The sequence below is a fragment of the Aegilops tauschii genome, chromosome 2 (genome assembly GCF_002575655.3).
Source record: "Aegilops tauschii subsp. strangulata cultivar AL8/78 chromosome 2, Aet v6.0, whole genome shotgun sequence".
NCBI classification, from domain to species: domain Eukaryota; kingdom Viridiplantae; phylum Streptophyta; class Magnoliopsida; order Poales; family Poaceae; genus Aegilops; species Aegilops tauschii.
The window spans coordinates 213,932,091-213,948,997 of NC_053036.3; positions in this window are offsets into that span (position 1 = coordinate 213,932,091).

Here is a 16,907-nt window from a genome sequence, read left to right on the forward strand (position 1 = left end):
GGATCGTAAAATGGACCAAGAATAATCCACCTTGGTCGTACAACTTCTCTCTTGTTGTTGGTCAAAGTGATGGCCGTCCATGCGACCCCGGAGATGGGCTAGCTCGCCAATAATCACGCAAGTAGCTAGTCCCCTAAGACAACCACCGCATGCGTGTGGCCCAAACATATGTATGGAGAGGTGTGTTTTTGAGTAACAATGGAACAACTTTGATGTGGCACCGTGATTTCGAACTAGAAATCCCCACACTGAGTGATGGTTAGGTTGATGATGCATATGTATGTTACACCACACTTCAAGCCAACGACGGGGATTCATGCATGCATGCATAGTATATGCGCTGAAACATAAGGTCTGAATCTCTCCATGACCTATACTATGATAACACGAACCAAATGAAGAATCCGCCATGGTAACCTATCTTGTTGTTGGTCAAGGTGATCATGGATGTCCACGCGGGCCCACGACTATATAGGCTTGTCGCCGATAACCACGCGAGGGAGTGTACCGTTCGAAGGAAACCACTACATGCATATGTATGGAGGTGTTGCGTGCATGCATGTTTGAATACCATTTCACAACATTGATGTGGCGCGTGCGTCAAAAATCGTACACTAGCTCGCCACACAGAGCGAGATCGGTTCATGGTATGTCGTTGTACTAGCCACTTCGACTCGATGGGAGGGATTCATGCGTACACATGCATGTGTGTGTGCTCAAACTGTATCATGCATGTCATCCTAGAGCAAAAATAATAATCCTCTCCTAAGTCAAATTAACCTCTCTTGTTGTCAGGCAAAAAGTAGTGATGGACCAAGCGGGCGCGCAGATGGAAACCATTGATATCGCTGATAACCACTTAAGTGGGTGCGAGAGGACAACCACCACCGCTTTGCATGTGGGCCAAACATATATATGTTGAATACCCAAAATGCACAACTTTCTTGATGTCCCACATGCCTCAAAAACCATAAACTATGCACCCACACAGAGCGAGGTTCATGAAGCGTACTACATATGATGGTCCCCTTCCCCCCTCTTCGCCGCATACTATATGCTCCTGCCGTAATATATGTACAACCCAAAAGAATCCTCATCGATGGTGAAATTAATTAACCTCTCCCGATGGAGGTCAAAGTGATGCATGCATGCATCGACGATGGCCTCGTGGGCCCACCGATGGAAGCGTCACATGTGATTGTCCTAGCTAGGATAACTACCGCGTGCATGCATGTGGCCCAAAAAGGTGTTGTGTGATGTTTGAATAGCCAATTTCACAATTTTGATGTGGCACGTGCCTCGGAAACCAAAAAGTCCCGACACTGAGTGAGGTGTACTTGTTCATGGATGCGTACGTATAGTATATATGCTAGTCCCCTCCCACCTCTTCGACGCGTACTATATATCACCACAACACAAAGAAAAAAGATTCTACCTTGCTGGTCAAATTAACCTCACTGCCGGCTGTCCGTCAAAGTAATGAATGACGACCTCGCGGGCCCACAGAAAGCGTCACACGCGAGTATCGAGTGTCGTGTAGGACAACCATCGACTGCATGTGGCCAAAACATGTATGTATGAAAGGGTTGTGTAATGTTTTAAATAATGATTTCACGACTCTGATGTGGCACCGGCCTGCCTAACAAAACGGCCAACCCACATGGTAGCTCACAACTCGTAGTGTACTGCGAGCCACCCGCCACCCTTAGACGCACACACCCACACACCGTGAATCCACCGCAACTACGATGCATGTTAAATTAATTATCCCACGGTGAACATATGTTACCAAAGGAGGGACATTTTAATTTCAAAAAAATCACAGAGATCATTAAGACATTTTAGTACATTGATTGATTGATTTTCTATGGGTATAATGTGCAAAAATCAAATTTGAGCTACACGCACACGTGACAGTGCACCTAAATGGATTGCAAAAACACATGTGTCTCACTGGGTGCATGTTTACTCCCCGTGCAACAAATTTCTAACATTGAGAATCTTGATTTTTAAATTCTAGTACATCCAAAACTTATTTGAAGTTCATGAAACTTATCGTCTTGTCATATGGACACCAATACAAAGTGGCATTGTACTTTTTTTGTCAAATTTGAGACCGGTTTTGATGTAATCTTTATCTAATTGCAAACGGGTGATTATAAATAATTGGGAACCAATATCCCAAACGGATTATTTATTCGAACCGTGAGCATTAGACCAACAATGGATACGTGCCATGCTTCGGTTAAGCAATAAAGCGGTAGCATTAATCATCCAAATAGAAAAACAATATATGTGCCGTCGCGCGACTCGTGTGCCGTGCGAGCAGGCGTGAGTTGATGGGACGCATGCGAGCAGTCCGCCGCGCAGGCAGACGGGGAGGCGTGCGTGCAGGTGTGTGAATTGACGGAGGCGTGCTCGCAGCGCAGTGTTATCAGGAGGCGTGCGAGTAGCTGTGTGAAACTTTGGTAGGCATGCCAGCAGTCCGGTGCGCAGGCTCACCGGGAGGCGAGCCATCGGTTTGACCGCCGCCCGCCTCTCTCCCACAACTCCCACTACTCCATATTAATGGTGCGCCCGAGCGGCCGCACCCCCCATCCTCGCCACACACACACAATCCTCTCTCTCCGCTTGCATCCTCGACGCCGCTCTCAGTTCTCAAAGCTGTCAGTGTATGAGGATGCCGCCGAAGCGCCCCATCGGAGGGAGTGGCGATGTCGGGGCTGCTAAAGCACCGGAGCATGGCGTGGAGATGGAAACAGAGGTTGCCGTCACCGCCGGCGAGTTATCGCTGCACCCTGACGTCACCGACGATGTCGAGCTTCCACAGCCGGAGGCGGAGTTCCACACCGACTCTGGTGACGACCCCGGCGATGACTCCGACGACCACTCCGGTGACAACTCCGATGACGAACGACAGCTGGTTAGTCATCTATACCCATTTATGTGTCAAATAGATCATAAAGTTTCTTTGGTTACTCCTGCCTCCCCCTTTTTGGAATAGAAATCCTATGGTTATGTTCTCCCAATCCTTGAAATCTAAGTAAGTTTTGTTAGATCCGTGTAGTGTATTGATTGTTTGAATGGTACAAGTGATAAGTGATTAGTTGTTTCATCTGTGCAAATGATTTCTGCTAGTAATCCGACTAGGGTTAGTGTTCGTGCTAATAATTCCTAGCCAGGACTTGACAATTGATTTTGAATGACCTACATATGTTTTTGCCATTACTTTCTTCAAGATTGTTCTATACATAGACGACTGTGCTTAAAAGTCGAACCATAATCTCTGGATATGTATAAATAAATAGCCATAAATTCCTAATCCTACTTCACGGCATGTAATCATTGATTGGATGCCAAATTTGTTTTACTATTTGTATAGGTGCTGTCTGACAATGTGGACAGCGAGGATGAACATGGCCAGAGGAGGTACAAGAGGCAAATACCGAGGGAGCTTTATGCGGGAATGCATAACAGGCGTATTAGGACCTGAAACGGCGGCTATCGATGCCCATTTTGCAACCAGAAGCTTCATGATGCGTATCTAAGTGTTCTGGCGCATGCAAGAGGATGGGCCGTTGGCTCCTTCAAGCAGAAGTATTCTCGCAGGGTGGTGCACGGCGCGTATGCCGAGTACCTGGAGAAAATTCAGGACCGTGCCGGCATGTGAGATGAGATGTGGGATGGATCAAACTATGTACACTTGAGTATGCTTAATGACGGTTTAACTATGTACTTATGGTTGAACTATGCTTATGTACGTGTACGCTTATTATCTATGTCTGAGTATGTTAAATATTTGGTCAAAATTTGGTAAAAATTACAAAGGGGGACCAATAAACCAGGACGGAGGTAGTACGACAATCACACACGGTTCCCAAAATTGGAACCGTGTGCAATGACTTTCATTTTGCCTGTTGCGTCAATCACACACGGTTCACTCTAGCAAACCGTCGCCCCCAAAATTGTTTGTGGGACAGAAAACCCTCACCACCCAATTCAAAAAAGGAAAAAGAAAAACCCTCACCATCCCCACGTCACAAAAACCCTCACCCCGCCTGCCACCCCCTCTGGTACGGTCCCCATTCACACCTGCACAAGCTCGTCCGCGTCTATGCCATGGCACCGCCTATCGCGGCGGTAAACACTTAGCTCGACGCCTGTCGCCGCCGCCAGGCTGCCGGCAAAGCCCACCACATTTCGCCACTCCCCTTGCCGCCGCCTATCACCATCGACTTTCTCGACGCTGCTCGCGGTCAACCCAGATCCGCTCGGTTGGGGAATCTGCCATACTGAGGATTCTTTCTCATGGATGACAGGGTAACAAATTTAATGAGATATTATCTCATCTCTTATCCCAGTTCATCTGCCTCCTTTAATGACCCGGCAAAAATCACCGTGAATTCATTTTTATTCGAGCTGATTTGAGGGTTTTCTTTCATTCATAGAATGTACAGTGCGCCGACACTTCAGGACTTTGCGACCTCCGCCAGAGATTCCATGTCACCGTACCAGATAACTTGAGGACGCGCGTGGTATGTTCAATCTCACCCTAAATCGGTTGGCATGGCCTACTTTCCTAAACATATTCTAAATATTGCTACATTTGGATAAAAGGTGCCACATGCACCATATACGTCAAAGGGGATTTTCCCCTCTTCTTTCTATATTAGGCAAATTAATGATGTATTGTTCTTTCGATTACTCTCATATTTCCATGACATCATGTTTACCCTATCTGTTTAATTATAGATTTTTGTCCTTCGATTTCAACTATTGTACAGTTCTTTCAATTTGGGCCCATATTTGCATGTTACCATATTTTCTTTAACAATCCTACCATTTTCTGCAGCACATCCCTTGCTATGCAACAGATTATGTAGTGCACAATTTTTCCCTTTACATAGATCAAGGCTGCACGGATGTCATACTGCCAACAAACCATGGATTTACAATCGTTGCTACTCTAAGACTTGATGAACGTGGTGACTCCTATTTTGGCACTGGCTTTTGGAAAGAAATTTCTAAGTTTTATGTACTGAAAGATGGCACAAAAATTGCACTGCACATAAAAAGGCCTGGTCATGAGATATATGCTAACTTCCCCGACAGAATCATCCGTCTAGACTTTGTTCGAAGTAAGTTTTCTTTTCAACTATCTGCATGTTGACTTACCCAGCGATGTCAAATGAATTGTGTAGTATTTAAGCAACCAATTGTTATTCCCTTTTCTTACTATATTCCTACCTAATAACTTGTAGTCACCAATCGTACGGCAACAAATCGGCCGCAGACAGCATGGTCCACCTTTGACCGCCATGTGCAGGGTTCGTGAAAGCAATCGCGATGTCGAACACCGCGATGAGAGTCTAATTTTGGTTGGCGCACGACCTTATCGGGGCTTCCGGGATTGCTATCTTCTTCAATCTCACCATGGCTCCATTGTACCAACTCAGGTGATGGCCCATTGCATGGCCGATCCCAATGTTGGATAAAGGTTCTACGGGAACGGTGTCACTGTTGTAGATGTTGTGCAAATTGATGTTGGTACCCGCCCATACATATGAAAGCCAATCTCCATTGCCACCAAGCCTAACCGGTGAAACAGTGGGCAGCAGGGGAATTATGAAATGGACACGGAAGTAGTCACTAGAATGCATTTATTATGTGATCCGAGTGCCCCTCAACATCGGCATCTCAAGGGGCGTCAACTTGCAACTATGGCCATGCCGCACTGGAGAGATCCCCCCCCCCCCCGAAACATCCTCGTCCTCGAGGACGCATGGCAGACATACTAGCACGACCTTCTCCCACGCATATTTACGCACCCTCTTAAAATATTTGGTGCAAGTACCACTGAGTCTTGCGGATGTGAGGAAATCGGAGCGACTTATGATTTCTCCCAAAGGATCATCGTCCAAGGTCTCCCAACCTCGACGAGGAGGAGAAGCACCGCCGCCTTGCGAATCCATGGCAATGGCGACGAACCGCCTTGTCCCTTGGTGAGCTAGTTTACACGAGAGGAGATGGTAACTGCAGGGCTTCGTCCCTTCAGAAAGGATGTTCTGCGGGCATGCACTAGTGCAGTTTTTATTTGAGATTAGGGAGCTGGCGAGCGGTTCGTTGTACGGCACGTTCACGTCCATCCACTAGCCCGGAATTAAAGCATGCACAGCAATTACAATGCCTGGATCAGTTTGTTTTTCGGGCGCATGGACCAACGCGGACTAGCGGACCTCGTCCCCTTTTTTGAGCACGACTTTGACAACTATGTGCATGACATGCGTGCATGCAAATCTTGCATGACCAAACAGTGTGAGGCGGAGTGGTAGGTTGTCGAACTACATCCTGCATGTTCTAGCCATGTCATCTTCATTGGTGTACTATGCATTGTTCGGCACGAACATTCCTTGGAGCTCGTGCTGCAGCTGGCCTACTACGTACTCCACAGCCCGCTTCCTTCTCCTTCCTCTTCCACCCCCTAGGCACGTCCATGGTAAGAGACTGGTCAACCCTAATATAGTAGTATTGCTAGCACAAAAGATGCATGCATGACCACTAAATTTCCTTTCTCTTATCTCTATGAAATAAATGTGGTGCGAGACTCAAAGCCCTTTAAGTCTGAGTATAATGGAAATCTATTTTTTTAGATGAGCCCTATAAACCAGAATGGAGGGAGTATTAGAATTATGTTTTTTAACAAACAAAAGGCGCTCGCCAAGCTTTCATTCATTCATCTTAAAAGCAGTTTACATTGAGGAGTAGTACTAAGTACATAACCTAAGCTAGACCACACTACTCGTCATCGAAGATGGGTAGGCGGCCGCATGCTGCAACTCCAGCTCCTCCTCCAGTTTGGCGAACGTCTTGTTGATCCCCCACCCCCACTGGTGGTGGAAGCGGCGGTTGGCCTCCACCTCGACCTCCGACTGGATGGACTCGAGGATGGTCTGCTGTTCCGCCGCCCCCGCATCGTCGTCCTCCTCTGGCTCTACCTCTCCTGCGTAGTCGTCGTCCTCCTCCGGCTCTGCTTCGCCCATGTCGTTGTCCTCCTGTTCCAGCTCCGCGTCGCCCTTGTCGTCATTCTCCTCCTCCAGCTCCGCGTGCTGCTCCGCCTCCACCGCCTCCTCCTCCAGCTCCGCTTGCTGCTCCGCCTCCTCCTCCGGCTCCGGCTAGTCCAGATTTCGGAGGCATGGCGGTTGTGATCCGGGCTTCGCGCTGCCTCCAGATGTCCAGAAGCAGATCAAAGCACCACTTCGGCGAGGGCATGGCATAATCGTTACCTTCGTTCGGTCCATGGCTATCGGGCGACGACGACCGGAGAAGAGGCGGCGGGAGGGGAATGAATGCGGCTACTATTTGGGTTCGCCGTCTGTCTTAAATAAATGTGCTCCATCACGTGTACCCGCGCGTGCACAAATTGTACACATACGGGTCTGTTTAGGGGGCGTCATGTAACTAGTATGTGTGAGAGATTCTGAGAGACAGAGTGTGTGTGCGCGCCTCTACTCTTCGGACATGTGCTCCACCTTTTGCATCGGGATATAAGTATAAGAAGTTTGCTAACTACTAAAATAAAGTCACTTGCTTCTCGTGATTTACGTGGCCATATTAATGTGGTTGTGTAAAAAAAGTCACTTGTTTTTCGTGATTTGTGTTATATAACTATAAGAAGTTTGCTAACTACTAAAATAAAGTGGAATTTGTCCGTGTTATATAAGTAAATTAAGGTGAATGATCATCATACGGCTAGGGTTGGATGAAGGGTGGTAGGAACAAATGCTCCACCTAGAGCATGTGTGTGTGAAATGGAGTCTTAGAGTGTGTGTGTGTGTGTGTGTGTGTGTGTGTGTGTGTGAAACTTAGTATTCGGTAGGGAAAGTAAGTAAGGGTGTGTGGCTTCATTGTAGAGAGGTGATGTGTATGGCAGAGGCCTCCAACAAGGGGGCTATAAGAGAGAAGAGGGTAAAGAGGGAAGAGAAGGCGTTTGCGCATGAGAGGAGTGGACATCGAGATAACGTGTTTGTTCGAGAGACATCAAGGAAGACTTCTATCGATGGTGCATGTAGGCGGGAATTAAACGAAGGGATAGTCTTATTGGTTTCTGGAATAGAGCGAAAGAGTGGGAGAGGGGTGATGTCCCACACATATAGGGGATCAATCGTAGTCCTTTCAATTAGTAAGAGTGTCGAACCCAACAAGGAGCAGAAGGAAATGACAAGCGGTTTTCAGTAAGGTATATTCTGCGGGCACTGAAACTATTGGTAGCGGATAGTTTTGTGATAGGATAATTCGTAAAGGGTAACAAGTAACTGTTGGGAAACGTAGCATGCAATTTCAAAAAAATTCCTAAGCTCACGCAAGATCTATCTAGGATATGCATAGCAATGATAGGGGCAGAGTGTGTCCACGTACCCTCGTAGACCAAAAGCAGAAGCGTTTGACAACGTGGTCGATGTAGTCGAACTTCTTCTCGTTCTAACCGAACAATTACCGAACGTATGACACCTCCGAGTTCTACGCACATTAAGCTCAACGACGTCCCTCGAACTCTTGATCCAGCAAAGTGTCGAGGGAGAGTTTCTTCAGCACAACGGCATGGTGACGGTGATGGTGAAGTGATCGGCGCAAGGCTTCGCCTAAGCACTACGACAATATGACCGAAGGCGTAAACTGTGGAAGGGGGCGCCGCACACGGCTAGGAATCAATGTTGTGTGTTCTAGCGGTGCCCCACCCCCACATATATATAGGTGGGAGAGGGAGAGGGGCAGCAAGGGGTGCCCCAAGTAGGAGTAATCTTACTTGGGCGCCTCCTACAAGTCGGCCTCCCCCTTCCATAAGTGTCGGAGGGGGAAGGAAAGAGAGGGGGAGGCTGAATCCTCCCCTTTCCTTCTCCCTTCCCTCCTTTCCTTTCCCCCTTATTTTGGCCTATAGGGGGCGCACCAGCCCCTTAGGGGCTGGTCTGTCCAACTCTTGGCCCATTTATAGCTTGCCGGGGATTGCCCGGAACCCCTTCCGATGACCCGATACGTACCCGGTACCCCAAGAACACTTCTGGTGCCCGAATACTATCGTCCTACATATGAATCTTCACCTCCCGTCCATTTAGAGACTCCTCGTCATGTCAGGGATCTCAACCGGGACTCCGAACAACATTCGGTCACCAAATCACATAACTCATATAATACAAAATCGTCATCGAACGTCAAGCTTGCGGACCCTATGGGTTCGAGAACTATGTTGACATGACCGAGACACCTCTCCGGTCAATAACCAACAGCGGAACTTGGATGCTCATATTGGTTCCAACATATTCTACGAAGATCTTTATCGGTCAAACCGTAATGACAACATACGTTATTCCCTTTGTCATCGGTATGTTACTTGCCCGAGATTCGATCGTCGGTAACTTCATACCTGGTTCAATCTCGTTACAGGAAAGTCTCTATACTTGTTCTGTAATGCATCATCCCACAACTAACTCATTAGTCACATTTATTTCAAGGCTTATTATGATGTGCATTACCGAGAGGGCCCAGAGATACCTCTCCGATACTCGGAGTGACAAATCCTAATCTCGATCTATGCCAACCCAACAAACACCTTTGGAGATACCTGTAGAGCATCTTAATAATCACCCAGCTACATTGTGACGTTTCATAGCACACAAGTTATTCCTTCAGTATTCAGGAGTTGCATAATCTCATAGTCAGAGGAATATGTATATGACATGAAGAAAGCAATAGCAATAAAACTTATCGATCATTATGCTAAGCTAACAGATGGGTCTAGTCCAGCACATCATTCTCCTAATGATGTGATCCTGTTCATCAAATGACAACACATGGCTATGGTTAGGAAACTTAACCATCTTTGATCAACGAGCTAGTCTAGTAGAGGCTTACTAGGGACACAGTGTTTTGTCTATGTATCCACACATGTATCAAGTTTCCGGTTAATAAAATTCTAGCATGAATAATAAACATTTATCATGATATAAGGAAATATAAATAAGAAATTTATTATTGCCTCTAGTGCATATTTCCTTCAGTCTCCCACTTGCACTAGAGTCAATAATCTGGATTACATTGTAATGATTCTAACACCCATGGAGTCTTGGTGCTGATCATGTTTTGCTCGTGGAAGGGGCTTAGTCAACGGGTCTGCCACATTCAGATCCATATGTATTTTGCAAATCTCTATGTCTTCCTCCTTGACTTGATCACGGATGGGGGCGAAGCGTCTCTTGATGTGTCTGGTTCTTTTGTGAAATCTGGATTCCTTCGCCAAGGCAATTGCTCCAGTATTGTCACAAAAGATCTTCATTGGACCCGATGCAGTAGGTATTACACCTAGATCGGATATGAACTCCTTCATCCAGACTCCTTCAATCGCTGCTTCCGCAGCAGCTATGTACTCCGCTTCACACGTAGATCCCGCCACGACGCTTTGCTTGGAACTGCACCAACTGACAGCTCCACCATTCAATATAAATACGTATCTGGTTTGTGACTTAGAGTCATCCAATTAGTGTTAAAGCTAGCATCGACGTAACCATTTACGATGAGCTCTTTGTCACCTCCATCAACGAGAAACATATCCTTAGTCCTTTACAAGTACTTTAGGATGTTCTCAACCGTTGTCCAGTGATCCACTCCTGGATTAGTTTGGTACCTCCCTGCTAGACTTATAGCAATGCACACATCAATTCTGGTACGCAACATTGCATACATGATAGAACCTATGGCTGAGGCATAGGGAATGACTTTCATTTTCTCTCTATCTTCTGTGGTGGTCGGGCATTGAGTCTGACTCAACTTCACACCTTGTAACATAGGCAAGAACCCTTTCTTTGACTGATCCATTTTGAACTTCTTCAAAACTTTACCAAGGTATGTGCTTTGTGAAAGTCCAATTAAGCGTCTTGATCTATCTCTATAGATCTTGATGCCTAATATATAAGCAGCTTCACCGAGGTCTTCCATTGAAAAACTCTTATTCAACTATCCTTTTATGCTATCCTGAAATTCTATATCATTTCCAATCAACAATATGTCATCCACATATAATATTAGAAATGCTACAGAGCTCGCACTCACTTTCTTGTAAATACAGGCTTCTCTGAAAGTCTATATAAAACCATATGCTTTGATCACATTATCAAAGCGTATATTCCAACTCCGAAATGCCTGCACCAGTCCATAAATGGATCGCTGGAGCTTGCACACTTTGTTAGCACCTTTAGGATCGACAAAACCTTCTGGTTGCATCATATACAACTCTTCTTCAAGAAATCCATTAAGGAATGCAGTTTTGACGTCCATTTACCAGATTCCATAATCATAAAATGCGGCAATTGCTAACATGATTCGGACAGACTTAAGCATCGCTATGGGTGAGAAAGTCTCATCGTAGTCAACTCCTTGAACTTGTCGAAAATCTTTCGCAACAAGTCGAGCTTTGTAGACAGTAACATTACCATCAGCGTCAGTCTTCTTCTTGAAGATCCATTTATTCTCTATGGCTTGTTGATCATCGGGCAAGTCAACCAAAGTACATACTTTGTTCTCATACATGGATCCCATCTCAGATTTCATGGCCTCAAGCCATTTTGCGGAATCTGGGCTCATCATCGCTTCCTCATAGTTCATAGGTTCGTCATGGTCTAGTAACATGACTTCCAGAATAGGATTACCGTACCACTCTGGTGCGGAACATACTCTCGTTAACCTACGAGGTTTGGTAGTAATTTGATCTGAAGTTTCATGATCATTATCATGAGCTTCCTCTCTAGTTGGTGTAGGCATCACGGGAATGGTTTCTTGTGATGAGCTACTTTCCAATTCAAGAGAAGGTACAATTACCTCATCAAGTTCTACTTTCCTCCCACTCACTTCTCTCGAGAGAAACTCCTTCTCTAGAAAGGATCCATTCTTGGCAACAAAAATCTTGCCTTCGGATCTGTGATAGAAGGTGTACCCAACAGTTTCTTTTGGGTATCCTATGAAGAGACACATCTTCGATTTGGGTTCGAGCTTATTAGGCTGAAGCTTTTTCACATAAGCATCGCAACCCCAAACTTTAAGAAACGACAGCTTAGGTTTCTTGCCAAACCACAGTTCATACGGTGTCGTCTCAACGGATTTAGATGGTGCCCTATTTAACGTGAATGCAGCTGTCTCTAATGCATAACCCCAAAACGATGGTGGCAAATCGGTAAGAGACATCATAGATCGCACCGTATCCAATAAAGTACGGTTACGACATTACGACGTTCGGACACACCATTTACGCTGTGGTGTCCTAGGTGGCATGAGTTGTGAAACTATTCCACATTGTTTTAAATGAAGGCCAAACTCGTAACTCAAATATTCGCCTCCGCGATCAGATCGTAGAAACTTTATTTTCTTGTTACGATGATTCTCCGCTTCACTCTGAAATTCTTTCAACTTTTCAAATGTTTCAGACTTGTGTATCATTAAGTAGATATACCCGTATCTGCTCAAATCATCTGTGAAGGTTAGAAAATAATGATACCCGCCGCGAGCCTCAACACTCATCGGACCGCATACATCGGTATGTATTATTTCTAATAAGTCGGTGGCTCGCTACATTGTTCCGGAGAACGGAGTCTTAGTCATCTTTCCCATGAGGCATGGTTCGCAAGCATCAAATGATTCATAATCAAGTGATTCCAAAAGTCCGCATGGAGTTTCTTCATGCGCTTTACACCAATATGACATAAACAGCGGTGCCACAAATATGTTGCACTATCATTATCAACTTTGCATCTTTTGGCATCAATATTATGAATATGTGTATCACCACGACCGAGATTCAACAAAAATAGACCACTCTTCGAGGGTGCATGACCATAAAAGATATTACTCATATAAATAGAACAACCATTATTCTCTGATTTAAATGAATAACCGTCTCACATCAAACAAGATCCAGATATAAAGTTCATGCTCAACACTGGCACCAAATAACAATTATTCAGGTCTAAAACTAATCCCGAAGGTAGATGTAGAGGTAGCGTGCCGACGGCAATCACATCGACCTTGGAACCATTCCCAACGTGCATCGTCACTTCATCCTTAGCCGATCTTCATTTAATCCGTAGCCCCTGTTTCGAGTTACAAATATGAGCAACCGACCCGGTATCAAATACCTAGGCACTACTACGAGGATTAGTAAGGTACACATCAATAACATGTATATCAAATATACCTTTGTTCACTTTGCCATCCTTCTTACCCGCCAAATACTTGGGGCAGTTCCACTTCCAGTGACCAGTCCCTTTGCAGTAGAAGCACTCAGTTTCAGGATTGGGTCCAAACTTGGGCTTCTTCCCGGGAGTGGCAACTTGCTTGCCATTCTTCTTGAAGTTCCCCTTCTTTCCCTTGCCCTTTTTCTTGAAACTAGTGGTCTTGTTAACCATCAACACTTGATGCTCTTTCTTGATTTCTACCTTCGCAGCTTTGACCATAGCGAAGAGCTCGGGAATCGTCTTTTCCATCCCTTGCATATTATAGTTCATCACGAAGCATTTGTAGCTTGGTGGCAGTGATTGAAGAACTCTGTCAATAACACTATCATCTGGAAGATTAACTCCCAGCTGAGTCAAGTGGTTATGATACCCAGACATTCTGAGTATGTGTTCACTGACAAAATTGTTCTCCTCCATCTTGCAGGACTAGAACTTGTTGGAGGCTCCATATCTCTCAGCTCGGGCATTTGCTTGCAATATTAACTTCAATTCCTGGAACATCTCATATGGTCCATGACGTTCAAAACATCTTTGAAGTCCCAATTCTAAGTCGTAGAGCATGGCACACTGGACTATAGAGTAGTCATCAGACCACATCTGCCAGACGTTCAAAGTGTCTACATTAGCGGGAGGGGGCTTGTCACCTAGCGGTGCATCAAGGACATAATTCTTCTATGCAGCAATGAGGATAATCCTCAAGTTACGGACCCAGTCCGTGTAGTTGCTACCATCATCTTTCAACTAGCTTTCTCTAGGAACGCATTAAAATTCAAGGGAACGGTAGCACGGGCCATTGATCTACAACATAGATATGCAAAAACTATCAGGACTAAGTTCATGATAAATTAAGTTCAATTAATCATATTACTTAAGAACTCCCACTTAGATAGACATCCCTCGAGTCATCTAAATGATCACGTGATCCATATCAACTAAACCATGTCCGATCATCACGTGAGATGGAGTAGTTTTCAATGGTGAACAACTCTATGTTGATCATATCTACTATATGATTCACATTCGATCTTTCGGTCTCCCGTGTTCAGAGGCCATGTCTGTACATGCTAGGCTCGTCAAGTTTAACCCGAGTATTCCGCATCTGCAAAACTGTCTTGTACCCGTTGTATGTTAACGTAGAGCTTATCACACCCGGTCATCACGTGGTGTCTCGGCACGACGAACTGTCGCAATAGTGTATACTCAGGGAGAACACTTATACCTTGAAATTTTAGTGAGGGATCATCTTATAATGCTACCGCCGTACTAAGCAAAATAAGATGCATAAAAGATAAACATCATATGCAATCAAAATATGTGACATGATAGGGCCATCATCATCTTGTGCCTTTGATCTCCATCTCCAAAGCACCGCCATGATTTCCATCGTCACGGGCTTGACACCTTGATCTCCATCATAGCATCGTGGTTGTCTCGCCAACTATTGCTTCTACAACTATTGCTAGCGCATAGTGATAAAGTAAAGCAATTACATGCCGTTTGCATTTCATACAATAAAGTGACAACCATAAGGCTCGTGCCAGTTGCCGATAACTTTTACAAAACATGATCATCTCATACAATAACGTATATCACATCATGTCTTGACCATATCACATCACAACATGCCCTGCAAAAATAAGTTAGACGTCCTCTACTTTGTTGTTGCAAGTTTTACGTGGCTGCTATGGGCTTCTGGTAAGAAACGTTCTTACCTACGCATGACAGCAGTGATTTATCAAGTTTGCTATTTCAACCTTCAACAAGGACCGGCCGCAGTCAAATTCGATTCAACTAAAGTTGCAAAAACAGACACCCGCCAGCCACCTTTATGCAAAACTAGTTGCATGTCTGTCGGTGGAACCGGTCTCATGAACGTGGTCATGTAAGGTTGGTCTGGGCCGCTTCATCCAACAATACCGGCGAATCAAAATAAGACATTGGTGGTAAGCAGTATGATGATCACCGCCCACAACTCTTTGTGTTCTACTCGTGCATATCATCTACGCATAGACCTGGCTCGGATGCCACTGTTGGGAAACGTAGCATGCAATTTCAAAAAAATCCTACGCTCACGCAAGATCTATCTAGGAGATGCATAGCAACGAGAGGGGAAGAGTGTGTCCATGTACCCTCGTAGACCGTAAGCAAAAGCGTTTGACAACACGGTTAATATAGTCGAACTTCTTCTTGTTCCAACCAATCAATTACCGAACGTACGGCACCTCCGAGTTCTGCACATGTTCAGCTCAATGACTTCCCTCGAACTCTTGATCTAGCAAAGTGTCGAGGGAGAGTTTGTCAGCACGACGGCGTGGTGACGGTGATGGTGAAGTGATCTGCGCAGGGCATCGCCTAAGCACTAGGACAATATCACCGGAGGTGTAAACTGTGGAAGGGGGCGCCGCACACGGCTAGGAATCAATGATGTGTGTTCTAGCGGTGCCCCCCCACCACATATATATATATGTATATATGTGGGAGAGGGAGAGGGGCATCAAGGGGCGCCCCAAGTAGGAGTAATCCTACTTGGGCGCCTCCTACAAGTCGGCCTCCCCCTTCCATAAGTGTCGGAGGGGAAGGAAAGAGAGGGGGGAGCGGAAGGAAAGGGGGAGGCTGAATCCTCCCCTTTCCTTCTCCCTTCCCTCCCTTCCCCCTTATTTCGGCCAATAGGGGGCGCACCAGCCCCTTAGGGGCTGGTCTGTCCAACTCTTGGCCCATTAGGCCCATATAGCTTGCCGGGGGTTGCCTGGAACCCCTTCCGGTGACCCGATACATACCCGGTACCCCCAGAACACTTCCGGTGTCCGAATACTATCATCCTATATATGAATCGTTACCTCTCGACCATTTCGAGACTCCTCGTCATGTCTGTGATCTCATCCGGGACTCCGAACAACATTCGGTCACCAAATCACATAACTCATATAATACAAAATCATCATCGAACGTTAAGCGTGCGGACCCTACGGGTTCGAGAACTATGTAGACATGACTGAGACACCTCTCCGGTCAATAACCAACAGTACAACCTGGATGCTCATATTGGTTCCTACATATTCTATGAAGATCTTTATCGGTCAAATCGTAATGACAACATACGTTATTCCCTTTGTCATCGGTATGTTACTTGCCCGAGATTCGATCGTCGGTATCTTCATACCTGGTTCAATCTCGTTACCGGCAAGTCTCTTTACTCATTCCGTAATGCATCATCCCGCAACTAACTCATTAGTCACATTGCTTGCAAGGCTTATTATGATGTGCATTATTGAGAGGGCCCAGAGATACCTCTCCGATACTCGGAGTGACAAATCCTAATCTTGATCTATGCCAACCTGTCGGATTTCGGGTTCCGCAGACCCTTGAGAGGTTCAAACTCTGGGTTGCATGCGAAGAACTCATCCTCCCCGGTCTGCCCGCTCTCTAATCCCACGGCCTAGCTCGACGAACCGAATGGACAACGGACACAGCAGTTTACCTAGGGTTTTTTTGGACTATTTACTGTGTGGCAACAGCCCCACGGTCCTTTATTCATCACTCACAGTTCAAAGATAAAGTTAGAAATATTTACAAAGCAGCAAAACTTACCTAAGAGACATCTAGAGACTCACCTATATACAAACATATACACAA